Source organism: Pogona vitticeps, chromosome 11, assembly GCF_051106095.1.
Source record: "Pogona vitticeps strain Pit_001003342236 chromosome 11, PviZW2.1, whole genome shotgun sequence".
In the NCBI taxonomy this organism is placed as follows: domain Eukaryota; kingdom Metazoa; phylum Chordata; class Lepidosauria; order Squamata; family Agamidae; genus Pogona; species Pogona vitticeps.
In genome coordinates this window covers 9,902,531-9,925,025 of record NC_135793.1, presented here as the reverse complement: position 1 = coordinate 9,925,025, position 22,495 = coordinate 9,902,531, and the positions used below count along the sequence as shown (strand labels likewise).

The 22,495-nt window shown below is 44.9% G+C and overlaps 1 protein-coding gene across 4 annotated transcripts in view; it reads right to left on the bottom strand.

The window, feature by feature from the left end:
* The window catches only part of PCDH19 (protocadherin 19), a 142,976-nt gene that overhangs the window by 86,396 nt on the left and 34,085 nt on the right, over positions 1–22,495 (bottom strand). The gene's annotated exons all lie outside the window — the stretch shown is intronic.

The window sequence follows — 22,495 nt, the reverse complement described above, 5'->3', positions numbered from 1 at the left end:
CCCTGCCCCCCCCCTTTCTGTTGACTCTCCACCTGGTTCTCTGTGGGGCAATCAATCACAACACTGCAAGGCCTTGTGTGCATTCATTCCAAACTATCAAGACACTCACGCCAACCCTTAATTGCTATGATTACATGTAATGTCGAGCACATGCATTAAATCAAAACAGCTGGCCTTACTAAGGAAAACATGGTAATTTCCAAATGCAATTCAAGCCAGCTGGGGTCCCGCTTCCTGACCATAGACCAGTTCATAGGAGACGGCACTGGTGAAAAACAGACCTGCCCTTAGAAAGAGTAGAAATGATCAATGCAATTCAGACATTGGGTCTTCCTACAACTTGGCAACTTATGGGTCCAGCTGGATGGGGTCCTTGGGCCAACACCTCCTGCATTTGTTCCCTGCAATATGTTTTTTGAAAGCCCACAAGCAACAGACTTCCTTTATACCAGGTTGCCCTGACACAGTGCCTGCGCGGATGCCGTGGTGGAGCCATAGGCACGTCCCGTATCAGTCATCAGGTAAGGTAAAGATAAAGGTTCCCCTTGACATTTAGTTCAGTCATGTCTCACTCTAGGACACGGTGCTCATCCCCATCTCCAAGCCATAGAGCCAGCGTTTGTCCGAAGACAGTTTCCGTGGTCATGTGACTGGCGCAACTAGACATGGAACACCGTGACCTTCCCAGCGTGGTGGTACCTATTTATCTACTTGCATTTCCATGCTTTCGAACTGCTAGGTTTGCAGGAGCTGGGACAAGCGACGGGAGCTCACTCCGTCACGTGGATTCGATCTTACGAAGGCTGGTCTTCTGACCTTGCAGCACAGAGGCTTCTGCGGTTTAACCCGCAGCGCCACCACGTCCCAGTCAGTCATCCAGGTCCCCATAAAAAGCCACTGCTTGTATCGCTCATTGTGCACCAGCCCAGTGAGTTGGTATGTGACTGAGATACAAGCAGCAAATTGTTAACTGGCAGCAACTTCTTCCTGAGATCTACCACTGCATTTACACCAGCAGAACTAACCAACAGGATCCTGGCCAATGTGCGTAGATGATGCTGTGGCTCTCCAGAGATCAATCCAATCACTCCTGTGTGCTCCTTCAAGCTGCCGTCTGTCTTACCACAAACCTGTGCATTTCATTTTTCAACACAAAGGTGGAGGGGGCTCTCTTCGTGGAACCGAACACTCTATCCATGTGTTTTTCTGGACATGAGAAAAAGATGGGGGGGGGAACAGCTTGCATTTTGGACCACTTCTAGCACAATCCAGTGACCCCACGAGGTGCGGGCAATAGCACTCCAACCAAACCCCAATTGGTGCCCAAGCTGGACCTCTTTGGGCTAGTGGCAAAGCTAACCTTTTCTGGAGGTAGACTGGAGCTATTCCCAGATGGACAGGAGGGTCTCTTTAAGAGAGATCGCAACCCTTCCTGGTGGGATCAGACACAATCATCTGATTGCACCCTAAGAAGTTAAGAAGCCACAAAGGATCCAGGGTCATGATAAAGCAAGGATGCAAAAGGCCTTAAAAGCCAGAGAAATGAAGTACTGTAGTTTAGAAAGAGGTCCATTCATCTTCTGCCTTTCATACTGTATCAAGAGGGGAAGAGTCCATTTCATCTTTCAGTTCTTCAGTGATCAAACAGGATGTAAGTGGCTGAACCCCCAATTGCCACTTCCTCAGCTACTATATTTTAAGCAAACTCTAGTGTAAGACCAGAGCTTAGAAAAGTTCATTTTTTTCTTAACTGGGCTGGCTAGGGGGGGCTTAGGATTTATAGTCCAAGAAAGTAACTTTTTGAGGTTCACCGCATGAGAGATTTCCTTCATGCATCATGCCCCCATGCCCTCACATTCAAAAGAAGTTTCTTTGACCCAAAACATTAGTTTGATAAATATTGGGAGTTGTTAAAGGCACAAAGCTATGTCCCAACAGATCTATGCCAGGCAGTTTTAAGGAGAGCAAGAGTGAATTTTCATGCTTTGTTCCAGCCGAAACTATACAGTGGTTTTGCAAACAATGACATGTCAAAAGCTAATACAAAAGCAAACAACTTAAGTATCAGATCTTGCCAGTTGGGCAGAAGCCCGTGTGAATTCACCAGTTAAAAGGTGTTGCTTATTTAAACTCCTTTAAAACATGGCCAGAAAGAAAGCTAGGACTGTGAACTGTTTATTTGCAAGGCACACCTGTTGACTCATTCTGTCCAGTGTGAGTAATCATTTACCAATATGAATGGAACCTTCGGACAGTGGGCTTAGCTTTCTGGGGGAGAAGACAGCTTAACAGGCAATTTAAGATACATATTTATCTTCCATTAACTTGCAAGAACTCTCCATTTTTTTCTTCCAATCTGTTTCAGCTACACAATACCACTGCAAGATGGGTTAAGTTAAATGTCCAACTCATGTAGGCCAGCACATAATGTATGCCATGTGGCTATTTGAATCACAATTTCCTGTGTTCAAACCCAACTTTTTAACCTTTCCCCTGGCTCACGCCAATTATTTTTCCTCTTTAAGTCACCCCAGGGAGGGAATCTGAGTGACCATGTGATCCAGAGCACTGGAAGGAATCCATCTTCTAGGACTGCATCAAATGCGCACGCAGTTCCGTTTATAAAACAAAGGTGACTTTTCAGTCAAAGAGTTTTCTCCGAAAGAACAATGAAATCACAGGAGTGGATTGCATTTCAGAAGGAAACAGAGGGGCCGGGGGAAATCCCTTCGCTGGCACATGTAAAGAGGAAGGGAGGTGTCCGCTGGGTTTCAGTGTGATTTCCTGCCTTAAGATGATTGGGGAAGCCACTGCAAAGGCAGAAAAGAAGGAACACAGTTTGGAAGAGTTGGGGTTTTTTTTTACTACAGTTCCCAGAATACCCCTAACCAACATGGCCGGTAACAGGCAGAGACAAAGCCTCACCCACTGGCTTACTAAGAGAGGAAGAATGCCAGCACATATCCTGGCAGCAGTCACAATTTGGAAAAGTCATGTTTCAACTACAGTTCCAGAATCTTCCAGCCCCATCCACTCTGGTCATGTTGATGGTGGGATTCTGGGAACTATCGTGCCAAAAAAAAAAAAACCTGTCCCTAGCTCAGAACAACTCTACAATAAGATCCTTTAAAGTGATCCAGTGGGAGTTACAAGCATGCTTGATCACCAGTGAAGTACAGTGGGGTCTCTACTTAAGAACTTAATCCGTATTGGAAGTTGGTTCTCAAGTTGAAAAGTTCTTATGTTGAATCTGCATTTCCCATAGGAATGCATTGAAAACCATTTAATCCGTATCTGCTCTTTTCCGTCCATAGAAACTACAGTAGTCTAACAATGAGTGAATGGTTTTGCAAAATGAAGGGCCCTATTTAAGCTCAGCCTAGCTGTGCCCTTTCTTGAGTCTATCTATTCATTATTTATTTCTTTTATTTATATCTTGCTTTCCTTCCCCTCTTGCAAACCAGCACAGCTCCCAGTGTAAACGACGCCATATAGTGAGAGCAAAACCCCTTCCGGGTCAGCATGGTGCAGTAAAGGAATTCTACAGTTTGGGAGAGACAGAGTTTATTGATGCTTCACAATTGCATCACGTTGGTGCCACTTTTATCCTAATGGGTCCATTCTAAAGAATCCTGAGATGTGTCGGTTGGTGAGATTGAGCAAACTCTGCTAGAGGTCTTGCACTCCAGTGCGTGCCTAGACTCTCCTGAATTACAGCAAAGAATTTTAAGCTCCTCACCGAACTGCAGATCTCAGGACTGTGTGGGATGAGAGTATGTTAGTCAAAGTGGTCTTAATCTGCTCTAACTGTGTGGTGTATGTAGACCAACCCCTTGTTCAAAAGACCCAGAGGGCACCATACTAGGGCACCCTGAACTACCGCTGTGTGTGTTTTGAAGGCAACGGAGCCATGGGCAAATTCTTGTCTCGCCTTACAAGCTGAACTGTCTTTCCTCGCCCCTCCTCTTTATTTTACAAACTTCTAGCTTCACCTAGCACTTGCAGCAGAGTTACGTCTCTCCACAGGGAGGTTTCCTCCGCTACCAAACGCACAAAACATATCATATTCCCTCGGCTCCTTCTCTTCTTGTACATTTTTAGAGCCAGGTTGTCAGTCCTGAGCAAGGAAAGGTCTCTAATTATCCCCAGAGCAGACAGAAATGCCATATGCTCTCCCAACAAGCCCCGACCTTGACCAGCGCGATGGAGAGGAGATTCTACCTGCCATGACCATTTCGGACCCCGGCCTCTCTGCTGAGGCTGACAACGAGGAAGCCAATTAGTGCCAGTCACGGTTGTGATTCACCACTGCCTGGAACCTACAGGGACCTCTACCCCATTATGCCGAGGATGCTGTGGCAGCCCTCCCAGCTGATGACTTTCCACCAGTGTCGGATTTCCACCAGCATTCATCACTAAAGAAATAATGTCCTGCCCAGAATTTCCGGCTCTGCATAAGCAAAGGACAGCGTCACCAGGTCCAACTGCAAAAGGCACCGCTGGGAATTTGTTCTCCCCACAGCTAGGAATGGAAAGGAACTTTGTTGGATTTGACAGTCTTTACAAAGGTATCTTTTTTTTTTTCAATATTCAGTGCCTCATCTCACCTGTCTGCAAAGGTCACAGGGCACTTGGGAGAAATAAAGTGTATGCCAAAACGCACACATTTGTAAACGTAAATCACTTAAAACATGTAGGACTGAATATATATATTCTTTCTCTCTCTCTGAGAGAGAGAGAGAGAGAGAGAGAGAGAGAGAGAGAGAGAGAGAGAGATCTGCCTTAATTAATAGGGCAAAGCTGTGTGATTTCAGTAAAATATTGTGGTGAACATTCTTTCTGCCTTTTTCTGAGCTACTTTTTTCCCTCGTCACTTGCACTGCAGCAAGTTTTTGCATTTGCACACATCAAGAAGCCAAACTGTGCTACCTTGCTGCATGGAAGCGCGGTGTGGTATCTCTATGTCTTTGGGTCAGCCAGCCAGCCTTTCTGTGTCTTTGGACAATTGCCCTGTCTTTTCGTGTACGCCTTCTGTGTGTGTGTGTTCTCCCTTTCCCAAAGGGAGAAGTCTCCAGTTCTGTGCAAACTCATCTGGTGCAAATTACGGAAACCTTGATCAGAAGAGCATTCGTCTCATTCTTGCCCTATAGATGACAAATCTCACACAAAATAAAAAAACCAATTAGACAATGTGTAAAAATGTGTACAGGTGTCTGTGTAGGCATCCTTCAGTCTCAAGAGACTATAGTAACGTGCTCTGTATGGAGGACTTGGAACAGTGTCTAGTGTGGCTGAGGAGGCCAATTCGAGAGTGACAATCTCTTCCACATTGAACACAAATACAATCTGTCCCCCGTCCAGCTCCCTGATTTGGCTGCTTTCGGGACTGCCTCTTTGCCTCAGCCTGCTGGACAAGGGCCTCTTCAAATTGGGAGAGACTGTGATGCGACAACTGCTTCCAGGCTGAATGCTCAGATGTCAAGGTTTCCCATCTGTTGAGGTCCATTCCTAAGGCCTTCAGATCCCGCTTGCAGATCTCCTTGTATCACAACTGTGGTCTCCCTCTGGGGTGCTTTCCCTGCACTAATTCTCTATACAGGAGATCTTTTGGAATCCGACCATCAACCATTCTCATGACATGCCCAAGCCATTGCTGTTTCAGTAATGTATACATGCTAAAAATTCCAGCTCAAACTAGCACTACTCTGGACTTCTGTACAGAGATGTCTGTACAAAAAGGAAAACACCGGCATTTCTTTTCCTGAGCTAAGCTCCGTACTTGTATTGCTTATTTCTAACACAAGTGCCCCTGTTATTTCCACAGTGCTTTCCATTGTGCTCACTGCTTCAATACCTGCTCCCTTTGATTGAATACCTGAGCACTGCTTTGCACAACTATGAAATGTGTGCATTTACAGTGGGGTCTTGACTTAAGAACAGCTTGAGTTAAGAACATTTTGACTTAAGAACCACTCTCATAGGAAAATATTGACTTGACTTAAGTACTTAGATTTGAGTTAAGAACTGAAAAAAAAACACGTGGGAGGCAGGGAAAGTGCAAAATGTGAACTTTCAGTTAACTGTTGGCCAGTGAAAAGGGTGCCTGTCTGCTTCCTCACTCCTCCCAGCGTTTAGAGAGTGGATTGGGAGACAGTCTTCGGACTGCCTGGTACTGTCCTGCCTGGACTGTATTTTCCCTGCCTTCCCTGAACCTTTCTTGACCTAAGAAAAAAAGAAACAAAATTCCCCCCTCTAGTGGTCGAAGGCAGAATAGCAGCTTCCCATTAGTTTCTATGGACGGAAAAGAGCAGATACGGATCAAATGGTTTTCAATGCATTCCTATGGGAAATGCAGATTTGACCTGAGAACTTTTTGACTTGAGAACCGCCTTCCAATACGGATTAAGTTCTCAAGTCAAGACCCCACTGTAGCTTTGAATACTCTTCAGGTCCGTGCATTTTTATATTAGGATTATTGAGCATTTATTTTTAATTTGAGTTGGTCTCAGGCATGTATCAACAAGGAGGTCATTACAGCAGAAAACTGAGACAACCTTTCCAGGGAAGGACAGGCCAAGGGAAGACTGTCAGACTTCAGACTGATATTAGATTCCACATGCATGCATACCGCAAATCTTATGGGTGCAAAAAGCATTCCCTGCCACTAAGCTATGTCACATCCCGGGTTTGTGTTGCCACGTTACCCTGTTTGCCTCTTCCCTCGATCTCATTTTGCTAGTTTGCCTCTAGATCACACTCAGCTGAGCTTCTGGGTCCTACAACAAAGGACATTACTGGCAGCACCAACCCTCAAAAGGAAAACGGAAAGTGTGAAGACGTTCACTTTTAGTTGTTGTTGTTTTTTTAAAAAAATACATCTTCGGGAGGGCTCAGACATGAGATACTGTGCTTTATTTTAAAGGTTTCTTGAAGGGAGCTGAGGGGCTAACACCAGCAAGTGGGGGAAAATCACATACAGCGACATCATGCCTTCCCTCATCCTGCAACTCAGGCGCCATTTTGGGCAACCGACGTCTCGAACTCCGTCTTGAGACGTCCATCTCACTCCTGAAAGTAACCACTTACAAATCAGCAGGTCGTCTACCATTAACTCCCATTTTTTTTCAAACAACAGAGATGCTACAGTGTTATGTCACATGTTATAATTTAGCACGGAATCACTGTGCTTCTGCAGTGTAAATGCAGCGTTTTGAGTACTTCTGAAATTACAGGGTGGTGGTGGGGAGGACTTCCATACAGCCCCATGCCGCCTCATGCTTTCTTATGGGGGGTTGAGGTGCCAACCAGGTGAACTGGAAGAGAAAAGGGTGCAAGAGGCCAGCTGCTTGTGGCATTTCTAACCAAATAAAAAGAAACATTTTGCACACCTTTGAGAAACGGGAAAGCTAGGTGTTACTTTTTAAACTGTGATTAGTTGTAGTTAATTATGATTGCAACCAACTGCTTTGGGGGGGTCTTGGAAAGATGACCATACCAATCTCCTCTTTATTTTTTTTTAAGTACCTTTTCAGGCACCAGACAGGTGACACAACCTACGTGTGCTATTTCAGTATGCCAAAACAAAATAAAAAGGTAGACAAGAGGCCGATTGGGCAGCCATCTATTATTAAAAGCCATTTAAGTGCCAGTCATCCGAAAAGATTCAATAATGGCCAGGGGGGGATTCTGATCTCTCCATCCAGCCGTTTTTCTACCGACCTGCTGACTGGCAGGCCCCCACCCCATAATACCCAAGATTGCAAAGCAAAGAGTAGCAATCAAGAGTCCTCCCCTTGCTCTCTCTGAAACAGTAAAATGCACGCAGCCCTTTTTTTCTTGCATCGATGTTTTGTAATTACAGGGAACGCAGGAGATCATCTCGCTGCCTTTGATCGATAAAGCTGTACCCACTTTTGTTTTCACCAGACACCGCCACGCCTGATCTAGGGCTTGACTGAAGTGAAGCGGTGCGCCGAGCGTGGCAGAGGGGTGTACAAACGCGATGTCCATTTAGATTGACTGTCCAGAAATATAAACAGAATACTTATTCCTGACCTTTTAAGTCCTAATTCCAAATTTAATGAGCCACAATGAATGTTTTTCAGAGTCAGTCTCCGAGCCTGCTTAACTCCAGCAACCCTCTAATTATCGCCGCAGCTTACATAAAGGGCACCGGATTCTGATGGAGATTATTAAGGAGAGTGAGAGAACTCAGTTGAGCTTCCATTTTCTCCCAATAAAATAAAAAGCTTTGCAGAAAGTGATGGAGAGCAGAGGAAATGCACTCCCTGTAGCAAAGGGGAAGTTGATCCCTTTGCCTCATTTACTGTGCTGTAATGAGAAAAAAAGTATCACAACAGATTATAGAGTACAGCACAAGCATATTTACTAAGCTATTCTGAATTCCCATCTCCTTCCCCAAACAAATACTACCAGAGTTTGGTGGTAGATGGTATTCATTTTTTCCTTTTCTAGGTTTTTAAATCATTTTTTTTATCTGAAGACAGACATAAAAAGCCAAGGCAAAGATGAGCAGCTGTGACTCGATTTTTCAAAAAAAGGAGCTTGGATTAGACACCTAGATCTTCAGCACTGCAGCTTACAATGAAGACGTAATTATACTCCCCGAAAGTGGCTAATAATATCTGCTATTTCCCGAGATGGCATATAGCAAATCTGCAACGGTGCTGGTAAGAGTTGGAAGCACAGCTTTAATGGAGAACGGCAGCCCTGCTTCCAATATTCTACTGAATGGGTTGAGGAACTGTGGCTGACACTGTTCCTCCACTACAGAGATTATGCCACCCCAGCTAAACTGCAGAAAGGAAAGACAATCTACAGTGGTGCCCCACATGATGATGATAATCCGTCCTGGGAAAATCGCTGTTTAGCGAAATCGTCATCATGCGAAAACCCTTTCCCCACAGGAATGCACTGAAACACGGTTTAATGCGTTACAATGGGGAAAATACCTCATCATCTAGCGAAGATCGCCAATAGGGAAGCCATTTTGTGAGTGCCGATCAGCTGTAAAAATGGCTGTCCTGCGAATTATGGGTCCGGAAAAGAGAGGGCAGCCATTTTGCAGAGCCAAAAAAATCGTCGTCTTGAGAACAAACGGTTTGTGAAGCACGGACCTAAACAACGCCCAGCAAAAATCCCCCATTAGAATGACTGTTTTGCGAATCGCTATAGTGATCGCAAAAAGTCATCATCATGCGGATTTGTTGTTTAGCAGGGTCATCATTTAGTGAGGTACTACTGTATTCTGCTCCAAGGCTTAGGGCAGAAAAGGAAAAGGGGGGTGATGAGGGGCAAGAGGGAGGATGATGAGGGGCAAGAGGAAGGAGTGGCAGAACAAAAAGAGGGGGGTTGCAGAAACAAACACAGGAAGAGGATAGGGAATGAGAGAGAGAGAGAGAGAGAGAGAGATGGCAGGCAGGCAGGCAGGCAGACAGAGGGGGTGACCAAAAGAGTGGAAAGAGTGTCGGGAGAAAGAAAAAGGGAAAAGAAAAAGTTGGAAAGAAAGAAGGGCAAGGGACGAGCCATGGGATGGCCGAGAAGGGGGCGGAGCGCTTACTCTCTGCCCTTCTTCTAGTCCCACCCATCAACTGCCCAGCACATCCACTAGAACAGGCCTGGAATAGATTATATTGAGGTTCTAAGGGGACAGGTTCCTGGGTAGTCCCGACGTCCACTGCATGAACTGGTGCTATTGTTTTTCAATTTGTAAACCGCCCAGAGTAGACCCTTGGTCTAGATCAGTGGTTCTTAACGTGGGCAATAATGCCCCCCAGGGGGTGATTTCATTTTTCAGGGGGGCGGTAGAATGAAAAGGGGTGGTGTGGGGGCGAAAGAACAGAAGGGGGGCGGTAGGGGGGCGCTGGAGTGAGCCAAACCTGTGAAGGCGACTGCAGCTGCAGTGCTGGCAGTAGATCCGGTGCTTCTGCTGCTGCCAGATGATCCAGCTCTTTCTACCTGCCACGTCTTACCTTTCTCCTTTAGGGGAGCACTGAGTGTGGATTGGGTAGAAGGAAAGAGTCTCCTGGGTTCTCATCCTCGCCCCGTGAAGCGCTCCCTCGCACCCGGGTGGGGAAGGAGACTAGGTAGGTAGGTAGGTAGGTAGGTAGGTAGGTAGGTAGGTAGGTAGGTAGGTAGGTAGGTAGGTAGGTAGGTAGGTAGGTAGGTAGGTAGGTAAGATATCATCACCGTGGGGAGGGGGGCGATGATAACTTCCTCAATGGCTCAAGGGGGCGTTTCTTTCAAAAAGGTTAAGAACCACTGGTCTAGATGGGCGGAATAGAAATCCAATCAGTCAATAAACAAACACCGATGGGAGTTTCCCTCTCTTCCAATCCTACAGAAAATGTCAGCAAAGCCTCTTATTGGCTCCAGTTCCTGACCTCAAGAGGTCTCGAGAGAAGGACAGACGCGAGAGAAACGCAATACATCGTCATCAGCAAAGGCCAAGAAACAGCCCTCCCAAACGTTCTTCCCTTTCAACTGTCTTATTGTCCTTTGTCTAACAAATCTCTCACTTTTCTTAACGTCTGTTCCCCCCCTTCTTCTACATAATTGTTTACTCAGGTCATGCACCAACTCTACACATAATTTGTCCCACAATCACAGGCATGATTACGTTAGGGTTTTTTTAAAACTGCAACTCCTAGAATCCCCGAGCTGTAAGTACTGTAATCCCACTGATGATCCAAACAAATATATATCTGGCAACAGCAAAGGAAAAAGAAAAAATAAAGACAAAAACGTTGTGGCACCTTAAAGACTAACTGCTATATTTTAATGTAAGCTTTCGCAGACAAGTCCACTTCCTCAGACAAATACATGTTTCCGCTCTCTGCACAAAATACACCAAAGACACTTTTCTGCAGCTTTTCCTTTCTTTTGCAGCCAGACCTTTTGGCCAAAAAAGTTCTCGTTCTGAAATAAAAAGCATTCCTTTAAATTTACAAAATCACACAGTCACACCATGAATTGATATTAAATGCTCATCAATTTCAAAGACAGCTTAAAAATTCCAAATCACTATACCAGGAAAGAAAGCCAGTGAGGTGTAGTGGATAGAGTAATGGATTAGTAGTACCTGGGAAAGCGTGGGTTCAAATCCCCACTCAGCCATGAAAATTCACCGGGCGGGGGTGGGGGCTGGTAAAACTACATCTCTTGCAAACTTTATTAGGGTTGCACAAGTCAGATGTGACTTGTAACATCTCCCTGTGCAGAAAGTAAGTTCCCAGCTATTGCTGAGTCAGGAACAGAAAGCTCGGGTGGAGCTAGGCTTAGCTAAGCCTCAAAACCTTCCAACTGAGGCCTTTCTCCCAGGTGAGCCATAGTTAGGTGTCTGACTGCCAAGCAGAACTCATGTCCCCTGCCCAAATTAAGCCTGGAAAAAACTCTTCATATCCATCTTCCTTACATCATATATTATTTTATACATCCCTGAGGTCCTCCAGACCAGCGGTCCCCAACGTTGGACCTCCAGATGTTCTTGGACTACAACTCCCAGAAGCCTTCACCACCACCTCTGTTGGCCAGGATTTCTGGGAGTTGAAGTCCAAGAACATCTAGAGGCCCGAAGTTGGGGACCACTGCTCCAAACGACAGACTGCAATCCCCAGCATTCCTTTCCATTGGCTAAGCTACCTAGGGCTGACGGGAGTTGCAGTCCAACAAGATTAGGACGGCCACACTTTATCCATACCTATCAAATACACCACAACCATCCTTTGCCTAAGGTCTAATGCCCTAAACAACCTCTTTTAAAAATACTTCTTACTGTCCCCTTCCACCAAGTGAAACTTAAGCTGTAAGCAGAGCCTTGTTTTATTCTCCTCTGTAAACCTGTCCTGCATAAGAACTACATGAACGAAAAACAAACTTGTCTTACAGCAGAAGAATTATACCCCTCCATTTTTTTATCACATTCTAGCAATCGCTTATTTATTTTTCTTTTTTAAAATGATAAGGGCAAAACAGCAGTTATTAATTACCCTTCATTAACCCAATTCATAAGGTCCGTTGATACAGCTGTCATGACAACTGCTTATCCCAACCTGCCAAGAATAGCTTGGCTGTCCATTCAAATCAATCCGTGATAATTACCAGCCTCCTTCGCCCAGCCCAAGCGATAACAATGCACCACTCCAGACAAAGAGGTTCTGCACTTTAGCAGTTCCTGAACTGCAGGTTGTCACAACGGCCACTGGACTGGCATCATGGAATGCGCCCAAGACAGAGACGTTTTCACCCTCTCTAAACCAGTTGTGGGGTACGCACAGCGATCCCCTTGCTCCGAGATGGGCCTTTCATCTTCTACCACTGACTTGAGCCAGAGTGAGAAGGCTGCTGGAGGAGGACAGCTAGAATTCCTTTTTTAAAAAAAAAAAAAAAAGGGAGACGGAAATTGCAGGCCCATTAAAATTCAGCTGGCCACTGTGCTCTGCATCTCAGCAACTACACCGCTCAACATCAAAGGGTCCTCATGAAGGGGAGCAAAAAGGTTGCTTCAAAAGATGGCTAAATGAATGGCAAGGCAAAAAAACAGGGCAAAGCAAAATGTAAGTAGGAGGAAGTGTGTGGGAGGGGCTTTGATTCAGTCCAGCAAGGAAAACTTGCTGAATTCCCGGTCTTCCTCTACTGAGGCTGTCTCAAATCAACAAAGCACCACAACTGGGCTGTGAAAGCCCCAGGAGATTTCTTGCCTCCAGCCAAGAGCAAGGCAGAGAGGTCCCTCACCATCACCACCAGCCTTATTAAGGTTATAGTCTCTGCAAAGTATGCACCAACTTGTGTCCTTTTCCCTTGGGACGCAGAGCATCTAGCCACTGTAAGCAACGAAAGAACAGCTGATTATTAAGGAAGAGGCGTATAACCCATTCAAGGCTTAAAACTGTTTTGTGTCCATAACTTTAAGGAGCAATCGTTCCACTTATACCCAGATCTTGTGCGCAGAACTGTCTTCAGGAATCTGAAGACACAGACAGAGCTCTCAAAAAAATCTTGTGCAGGTGTCCCAGGTGAGAACTGTATTTCAATTCCTTATCTCCACCTGTGAGACAAGACAACTGAAGGTTCACATCCTTGTTCAGTGCCACATGCACCCCTTCCAGTTAGCCGTATCCAGGGATGACAGCAAACAGATGTAGCCAAACAACAGATATTGGCTAGTGTTAGTAGCTAAGCAAGATATGCTGTCACTGTGAGTCTGAAAGGGGTGGGCGGGCACAGACCTGCGCTGAATTCATAGTCCCAATGACAGGAGACCCATTGAATCAATGAGACTGACACGGATACACCTTTCAGCAACTAATTCAGTGGGGCTACTCTAGCTGGGACCAATCTTCTGGTTTTTATGCTGATTTCAACACCCAGCACAACTGTGCCGGCAGTGTTTGTAGTTCCCTCCATAGCTGAGCAAGTGGATCACAGCTTAATCACACTCTGGTAAACACCAGATGCTCCCAAAGCAACAAGGACTGGTTTCTAAGTCTTCAGTCTTCCTGCCTTTCTCCTGTCCTGCTGCTGCCAGCATGGCATCAGGGTTAATCTACATGGACAAAAAAAGTGTGGCCCATAAGGTGAATTTTCCATGCATGAAAGAAAGAAGAGCAGGGGTTACTCCTTAAGTTGGGTTTTTGTCAATAGCAAGTTGATAAACCTTCTCTTGAGGACTAGAACCTTCCTTCAATTAACAATGAAAGCAGGCGTTTCAGGATGTGCTGGAGTCTGCATCAGAACAACCTCCAGGCTGTAAACCAGGCTCTCTGTCCATGACAAACATGCTTTCCTCTCTCAGCCGCCTCTTCATTATCTTGCATCGCTCCACATCTCACAGAGACAGGATATTTCCCCGCATTTATTCTAAATCTACCCAGTTTCTACGACTTAAGCCTGTGTTTTATCCTGTGCTTGGTGGGCATTAACAGTAATGTAATAAGGTTTTTTTCATAAAATCAAGAATCCTCACTTACAGAACGAGACTAATGCCCCAAAGAAATTAGAAAATCCAGTTCAGATCCACCACGCATGCTGCTTATTCATTGCTGATGCTTTTCAAAGGGGAAATAACAGATTAAGCTCTTTAGCTTAGGCCCCCTCAAATCATAGCAATGCTTCAAGGAAGGCCTCCCTTTCCCTCCAACTAATCACTAAATAGCCATTTTAATTTCCCAAGTGCTCTGCAATCTTTGTTATCGCGTGCAGCAACTCCACTGTGAGAAAACACTCCCTGTTCCTAGATTAAGATGTTCAAGATCCCACAGTGGTGGACATAAATGCTGGTCTCCCATATCCGGTTCTGAGCAAAACAGGCATGATTACATGGGATTTTATCAAACCTTGAAAAGTTCCTTCTAGTACAGTAGAATTGATTCATTACAAATAAAGGCCCTAGAGCAGTGGTCCCCAACCATGGGCCTCCAGATGTTCTTGGACTACAACTCCCAGAAGCCTTCACCACCACCTCTGCTGGCCAGGATTTCTGGGAGTTGAAGTCCAAGAACATCTGGAGGCCCAAGGTTGGGGACCACTGCCCTAGAGTAAATTCTGGCACTCGTGCTGGGCCCAGCAAAAAGGCACCCCAAAAGTGTGCAAGTTTTCGAGATCACATCTCTCTTCATCAGACAAGATTCTGACGTCGCGGAATTCCAGATCCGGATATGAACCCAAGGGTCATCTATTCTATCCTCTACAAAACCAGCAGCTCACAAGTAAAATAAAGTCTGGAACATAGCCATCCAACCTCAGTTGCAAACGCTCCAGCAAAAAGGAGTCCATCACTTTCCAACGTACAGTACTCCATTCCACTCTCAATCAGATTTTCCCTTCAAAACGTTCTTCCTAATGTTTAGTCACAATCTCCTTTGTTGGAATTTGAATCCATGGATTTGGGTTCAAAAGACCTTACAAAAAGAAGGGGGGGAAGCCTGACCTTGAGGCTATTTACATCTCAAGTCACCATGGAGACCACACATCCTTCAGATCATGCCTTACTCACACTTATAGTCACAAGCTCTGATCTCTTTTCAACAGGTTAGCTAAGTAACGTTACTGTTACAGTCAGTAAGAAGACATCCTTACTGTCTAGTTCCTCAAAAACAATTCCCATTGCTATTATTTCTGTTTAAAAATGTGGATGCTGCACGCTACTGGCCTATGATGCAAATAATACTTTCATCCCACCCACCTCCTTGTGGCTTCAGCACCCAAAGTGAAGCATAGAGCAGAAACACAAGGCAAGGTACAAGCCAACACTCGAACCATGGATACACCTCCATCACCATTGTATGTGGCCATACTGTTGCAGCGATGGTTGCTGTTATGTGCTGTCAAGCTACTTCCAACTTATGATCCTAACAAGGTTTCAAAGGTATACGAGATGTTTAGAGAGTTGGGTACCACTGCCATCCACCCATGAGCTTCCATGGATGAGGGACAACTTGAACCTCGTCTTCTGAGTCCTAATCTGGCATTCTATCCTCTACACCACACTGGTTGGCTTGCAATTATCAAAGCAATCACTCTGGAAATGCAGGGGTGGCACTGCAGCCCTCCCCTTTACACATGATGAGTCAAAGAGATAATGACCATATAGAGCTCCTGACATAACTCTTTGCCTGAAGGTGAGTCCCTGCATGGGATGTTCACAAAGCGCTCAATCCAGTGAGAGCAGACCCACTGAGTCAACATAAGCGTTGACTTACTAAAATCCTACTGAGTCAGTGAATCTACTCTTGTTCGGACTAGCAAGCTAAAGAGTGCCAGATGAATGGAGTCTGTTACCTGGGGACTAACTATTCCTCACCTGGCTGCAGTCTTAATTAAAGCTGTATGTCTAATTGGGGTTGCATGCCCCGCCACTCCTCTCCCAGAGCACCACCAGAAGGAGAGGCTGGCAACCCACTTCTGAGAGCTTTACACGTAGAAAACCTTGGAGGGTCTCCATCCACCCGAAGCAAGCTGACAGCACATATTCCATGCTCTCTGGTTAAAATCCTATTGTCTAGCTATACCCGCATAACCTGAAGATGTACAAGCCATTCTGCAGCTGTGGAAGCCTTATCCAGAAACCAGTTCCATAGATGCAGTAGCATAGCTGGTTGTGCAGTCCGTGCACAATCAGTGCAGGGTCAACTGCATGGTCTGTTGTGCAGTTCGGTGTGATTCGTGACACAAGCAGACATGCCGACTGCCTGACTTTAACTCCCTGTGCACTTCCACAGGCATAACTTTACCTTGTGCCATGTCCACCACATTTTTTGTACCAATGGATAAAACTGCGACAAAGTGTACTGTATTCAAGACCCTCAAAGCTGTGTTTTCATTCGAAAGCTTAGAGAACAATTCACGGTACTGCATTGCAATGCCACTCTGGACATCTTATGGTGATCTTTCCATCCCCATGCAAAATGCATGTGTGCGATCCTCTGTGTTGAAATTCCCAGATCAGTTGCCTATTGTGGAGATATTTTAGGATCTCTTGGGTTATCTGCGAAGCACTAGGTTTTCTACTAAATAAATTAACTGCATTAGAAGCTAATGAAGATGACAATTGCCAGCCTAGAAAAGAAGTTGGGATGAAGAATCGTGCTTGGCAGCAGGACTTGCTAGAAGACAATCTGGAGGGTGGAGAATTGAGGTACAGTGGTGCCTTGCTAGACAATGATAATCCATTCCACTGAAATCACTGTTTAGCGAAATCATTGTCTAGCGAAAGCATTTTCCCATTGGAATGCATTGAAACCTGTTTAATGTGTTCCAATGGGGAAGAATCGTCGTTATCTAGTGAAGATCAGCCATAGGAAAGCCGCTTTGTGAACCACCAATCAGCTGTTTAAATAGCTATCTTGCGAAGCTTAGGTCCCGAAAACACCTGTTTTGCGAGCGCGGAGGGAGCTGTCAAAATCGTCGTTTAGCAAAAATCAATTTGCGAAGCAGGGACCAAACATTGTCCAGCGAAATTCCCCCATAGGAATCACTCTTTTGCGAATCGCTATAGCAATCACAAAAAGTCAATGTCTAGCGAAAAAACTGTCATGCGGGGTAACTGTCTAGTGAGGCACCACTGTACTCTCTCTTGACTCTTGACTCCCCAAAATAGCTATTTAAGGAAATTCATGCTGCTCAAGATTTAAGTACTGTTGTCATCATCATCATCGCCACGTCTCCCACTTTTCCTCCAAATAGCTCAAGAAGGCCTAAATGACTTCCCTTTGACAATATTTTCATAAGAACCCTAAGAGGTAGGTCAGGCCTAGAGGACATGATTGTCCCAAGGTCACTCAGCAAACCGTAGGACATTGTAAGGCTTTGCAGCTCATATTCCAATACTCAAACCACTGTAATGTACACTGGCATCATCGAAGTCTACACAGATGTTTCTGTATCAATTTTTGTCACAGCGTCACCAATCATCAGGGAGCATCACCTATACCGCTCCCCTCCCCCCCCCAAAAAACCCCCAAAAAACAGCCTGGAAAATTTGGACTGTGGGTATATCATATTTTGTTTCTTCCGCTTCATTTTTCTGTGCGAGCAAATCCCCTTTGACCGTGGAATTTGATTAGGCTAGGCCAGGAGGTACTATAGGCTGCTCAAGCAGGGTGGAACCACATTTAAGGCAGGAAAATGGACAGCAGAGGCTGAGTGAATTTCACGAGTAGCAGGCATGTCAATTATTTCCAATTCAGAAGAGAGTTCCAGCTCTGACGGTTCAGAATTTGCAATACTAAAACTATTTCACTTGAACAGCCTGGGCAAATAAATAAATTCATATTTTCTTACAGATTGTTCCATTTAAAAAAAAAAGACCCTCCTTCCTTCCACCCCCCCAAAAAAACACCACTTTATCCAAATTTCATTTTGCGCTGCTTTTTAATAGCATAAAAGAAAAAGAAAAAAAACTTCAGCAGCAAAGTCATTTTCTACAAGACATCTATTATGAAACTGCACTTCTGAGCCATTTTGAGATTTGATTTGATTTTAAAAGGAGTTAATGTCAAATGGAAAGCAGATCCCATCAAATGGAGAAATGATTCTGTATCGAGAAAATTTAAAAACAATTTGTCTCTGCCCGCGGTGGGGCCAATTTACACCACTACGGTAATGCCAGGTGATCCTCATGGCTGGAAAAGGGCTGATAGGCTGCGACATTAGAATTTGGGCTTGCTCAAGTTGTGACTTGCTACTCTGAGCAACCGGCCACTGTGTCGTTTACGCAGGCTTGAACGTCTACTTGCTCTCTGAGGTAACTTTTTATCAAACAAGAGAAACAAACAGAGAAAGCAGACAGATTTGCCTAATATTCATGGTAGGTGCCAGTTCATACATACCAAGTGGAAAAGCATACCTATATTTCGAAAACATTCGGTCATCTCTCGTTATCCTGGGCAAAACTGTGGCAAGAGCCCTATTCAATCCTTCTCTTGTCGAGGACCATCAGCACAGTCAGAAAGGAGCAGCTATCATCCCTACATCCTTCTTTGCTTTGTTCGCATGAACAGCGACGAGTCTAAAGAGAAGAGATGGCTGCTGACATGTGGGCTCTGCACAGGAGTAAGGGCCCTGGAAAATCTAGGTTGTCTCCATGTCAGCAAAACCCTTCTGCTCTTTAAGCTCATCCCTGTTCACGACAGCAAGAAGGGGTGAAAGGGAAAGAAAACTAAATGAGGGGGGGACCACTGATTATACTGAATTGCAACGATGCCTGGCAAACTAGAAGAAGACCCTCCATTCTAGCAGTGGCGTGGAGAGCATATGCCTGGGCATCATCGTCACCAGGGACTTGCCAAAGCCCAGATTACTGTCAAAGTTCCCACAGAGTCCAAGAGCAGCATTGATCCCAAGCACAGAGGGTGTCCCCGGAAGCGGGAGGCAGTGAGAGGCCCTCTGGCATTGCTCTTGACCTTTCTGGGCATTCAGTGTTGCTGTAACATATGGCGCTTCTCCGCTGTGTGAGCCAGAACAGGCTCCTCAAAATAGAAACTGCCCATGAGAAACCCAAGCCATTGGAAAGTCTTGCACAGAACAGGTTAAAGCCGTGCAGCTTCTTACCATGTGGCTTGCTCACCTCAAATCCTTCACTTCTACCAAGCTAAAGCAAAGCAAAACCAAAACTCTCCTGCAATCAGAAAGCCCTTACATTAAAAGCCAGCATTCCCCAAAGAGAGTTCTCCCTGCAAACTGATTACACTTCATCTCCATCCCAAAACAAGAAAAATCAGTGCAATTTGGTCCAGAACGACAAAGGCCTATCAAGTCAAACTACACCAGGATGGGGGATATGCAGCCTTGTAGTCACTGTCGGACTGCAACTCCCATCAGCCTTAGCCTACATAACTAATAGAAAGGAGTTACAGATGTTTGTTTGTTTGTTTGTTTGTTTGTTTGTTTATACCCCACCCCTCTAGACCATGTTGCTGTCTAACAGTATCTGGAGAGCCACCCATTCTCAACCTTCCTGGATAGCTTTGGCCAGGCTTCCACAATTCCAGGCCCCCCAGATGGGTGGGACTATAATTCCTATCACCCCCCAGGTGGCATGGGGATGGACTGACAAACCTGGAGGGCACAAGAATAGAGAAAGCTGGCTTAGGGAAGGTAACTGAGCACGTGTCGTTGTCCCAAACTCTTCTGCTAGGGTCCAGCTATAATTTGGACAGCTCGAGGTCTGCAGTTAAAGTCTGCCTCAAGGAAGTAGACACAAAGGTACAAAATCGCATCCACAGATGCATACTTGAATGGAGAGGGAACAGTGGGACCATTTCACTGAAAAACCAAAGGTTGGCTGCAACCCAAAGATCTGCCTCTCGCCTTTCACAACTGCCATAAATGACAGATCTTTAAGTTTGACAGTCTAAAGAAATCTGGCATAAGCCTTTCTCCCCTCTCAGTGAAAAGTCAACCCGTGCCCACCCCCCAAGTATGTCTAAAAGGAAAAAGCAAGCGACAGCTATCCCCGGTTGGTTTGCATAAGGTTTCTGATGCTTCGGGGCTCCCTCTGCTGGATCTGCAGCAAGTGACATTCTGGATCTGACAAGCCGAACCTCCTGCAGAGACTCTCTAAGGAGGGCATTTTCCTTCTTTCAGTGGACCCTGTTATTGCCATCAGCTTTGTTAAAGCAAAGGTCTCGCTACAGTATGTTCAAAGGAGAACAAAAACTAATCATTGAAGAGAACAACGGTCAAAGCTATGGCTGCTCAGATCCATCCATAAGCACAATTCAGCCCCTTCCGCACCACCTCTGGCTTCCTAGTCCAACATTCCCCACTTTCCTAATTTCCCTTTTTTTTACGTGTTCCCTTCCTATTAACAGCTCTTCCCTACGCCCACATTTCAGACAACCTGATCTACACTGAAACTGACATTTCTTTTGTGTTCACAAACCCATCTATATGTCTCATAATTGGTTTGCTAACACTGGAATCGGTGATGTTTGTGAACATTCCATGACATCACAGCAGTTTGTGCTCAGCCAATGGCCAAGAAGGTGCCTTTCAAAGGATTGTTTTCAGATCTTATGATAACAAAACGTCATGATCGTGTTGCAGAGAAGAAAACAGTACTACTACTAGGCAAAGGATTTTTGGTGAGACAGGGAGTGTTTCACTACTATTACCAGAATTCATCTGCTAGAATTCTGGTAGCTCTAGTCCAAAAATCCAAGTTTGTTGTCAAGTTTCTCTTTGCGGTGATGCCCTTTAAGCATGAAGAAGGAGATAGGTGGATCTCTCTTAAGTTCTATGGCAACTGCAAAGCATTAGGACATGGCAGTCTCTCTGTTTATTCATCTGTAGAGAGTGCCTCTCAAGAAACTACCAGTCCCATGATGCTTTGCAATTGCCATGGAGTGTAGAAAGCTCCACCCATGTCCTTCTCCATGCTTAATGGCCATTGCTTCAGAGAGAACCTTGGAAAGGAACAGGCGAGGATCCTGAAACTCCTCTAAGGACATGCAATGTGATTGATTGATTGATTGATTGATTGATTGATTGATTGATTGACTGACTGACTGACTGACTGACTGACTGACTGACTGACTGACTGACTGACTGACTGACTGATTGATTGCAAGAATTCAATTTGGGGCAATTCCTGGTGAATTCCGATAGCTGTAGTGACAAAAATCCAAAAATCGTGTCCCTAAGTACGGCCATGCAACTGCAGATTATTTCATCACAAACTATTCTGGCAACCTAATCATAAACAGACCAATGGGGCTTCTTTCGTCGTCGTTTAGTCGTTTCCAACTCTTCGTGACTTCTTTATTCCATGGCAAATATGGAGCAGGGGCTTCTTTATTCCATAGCAAAATAATATTTGCTCTTACCTGCATAGCTGCCATGTGCAACTTACTTGTCAGGAGAGCCCCATCAAAAGTCCATTTCCATCACACCAGTAAAGAAAGAAAGAAAGAAAAAAAATCTTCCTAATTTGCCAAGAGTGGTGGAAATATTTCAGTTCAGTGTATAATTCTGTGCTCCACCACTATAGATGCTTAAGAACTGCATTTTTAAATGTCCTACAGGGAACATCATGTGCGTTCATCAGATGGTTTTCTGGCCAAGCCTCCCTCCTACCATATGCTACTATGGTGCTGCTTTGCACCAGAGCCAGACAATTGGTCCTTGTTGTCTGGAACCACATATTCCAAATGGCAAAGGTTCTGCAAGTCCAACAGTCCAAGATAAAAGTTGCTGGACTTTGCAAGTTCCCATCCCCATCTCCCAACCTAACCAATGGTGAGAAAAGATGAGTGTTATAGTTCACCAACGTATCTATACTGCTATGGGTTTCCCAGCATGGCTGTCTACTACTAGAAACCTATGCATGACTAAGTGCAATAAACACAGATCTCCCTTCACCTTGTCTCCTTTCTGCTAAGTTTTTCAGTGTAAGCACTTTGCAAAGCACTCTGCACAGTAGTCCTAATGCAGCTTCCACCAGTAAATCAGAGTTTGTTTCCTGCACATTAATCAATTTTTTTAAAAAAATTAACTTATTAGCATTGCTTCTTATTTAAAGAGCAATATGTTAATAACACATTGCTTTTAGCTTGCTTTTAAAATTATTCCTTTTTTTAAACACTTTTCAAATCAAAAAGCAACATTTTAGGAGTAACAAATGTTGCCTGCAAATCAAATAAAGTAACAAAATTACAAGGCAGTATATTAATTTACAGAAGGGATGTTGTTATGCCATTGTTATCCCAAAAGGGAATGAATTACCAGTAATACCATCAGAAAGGCTGCAATAAACCATGTTTGGGATTTGCCCTTGGGCAGGGGGGAAATGCAGGCAGGCTGCTTAAAAGTCAAGGTTAACAGATGAAAGTGTTGTGGGAGGATGCAACAGCAGTTGCAATGATGGTCAGTGGAAGCTGGTGGTTGCAATTTCACCGCAGCAGTGAATTGGGCCCTTGCTTTAGTCCAAATATTGCTGGTGGTGGTCACCACACTCAGCTCCAAATTGTTCAACATC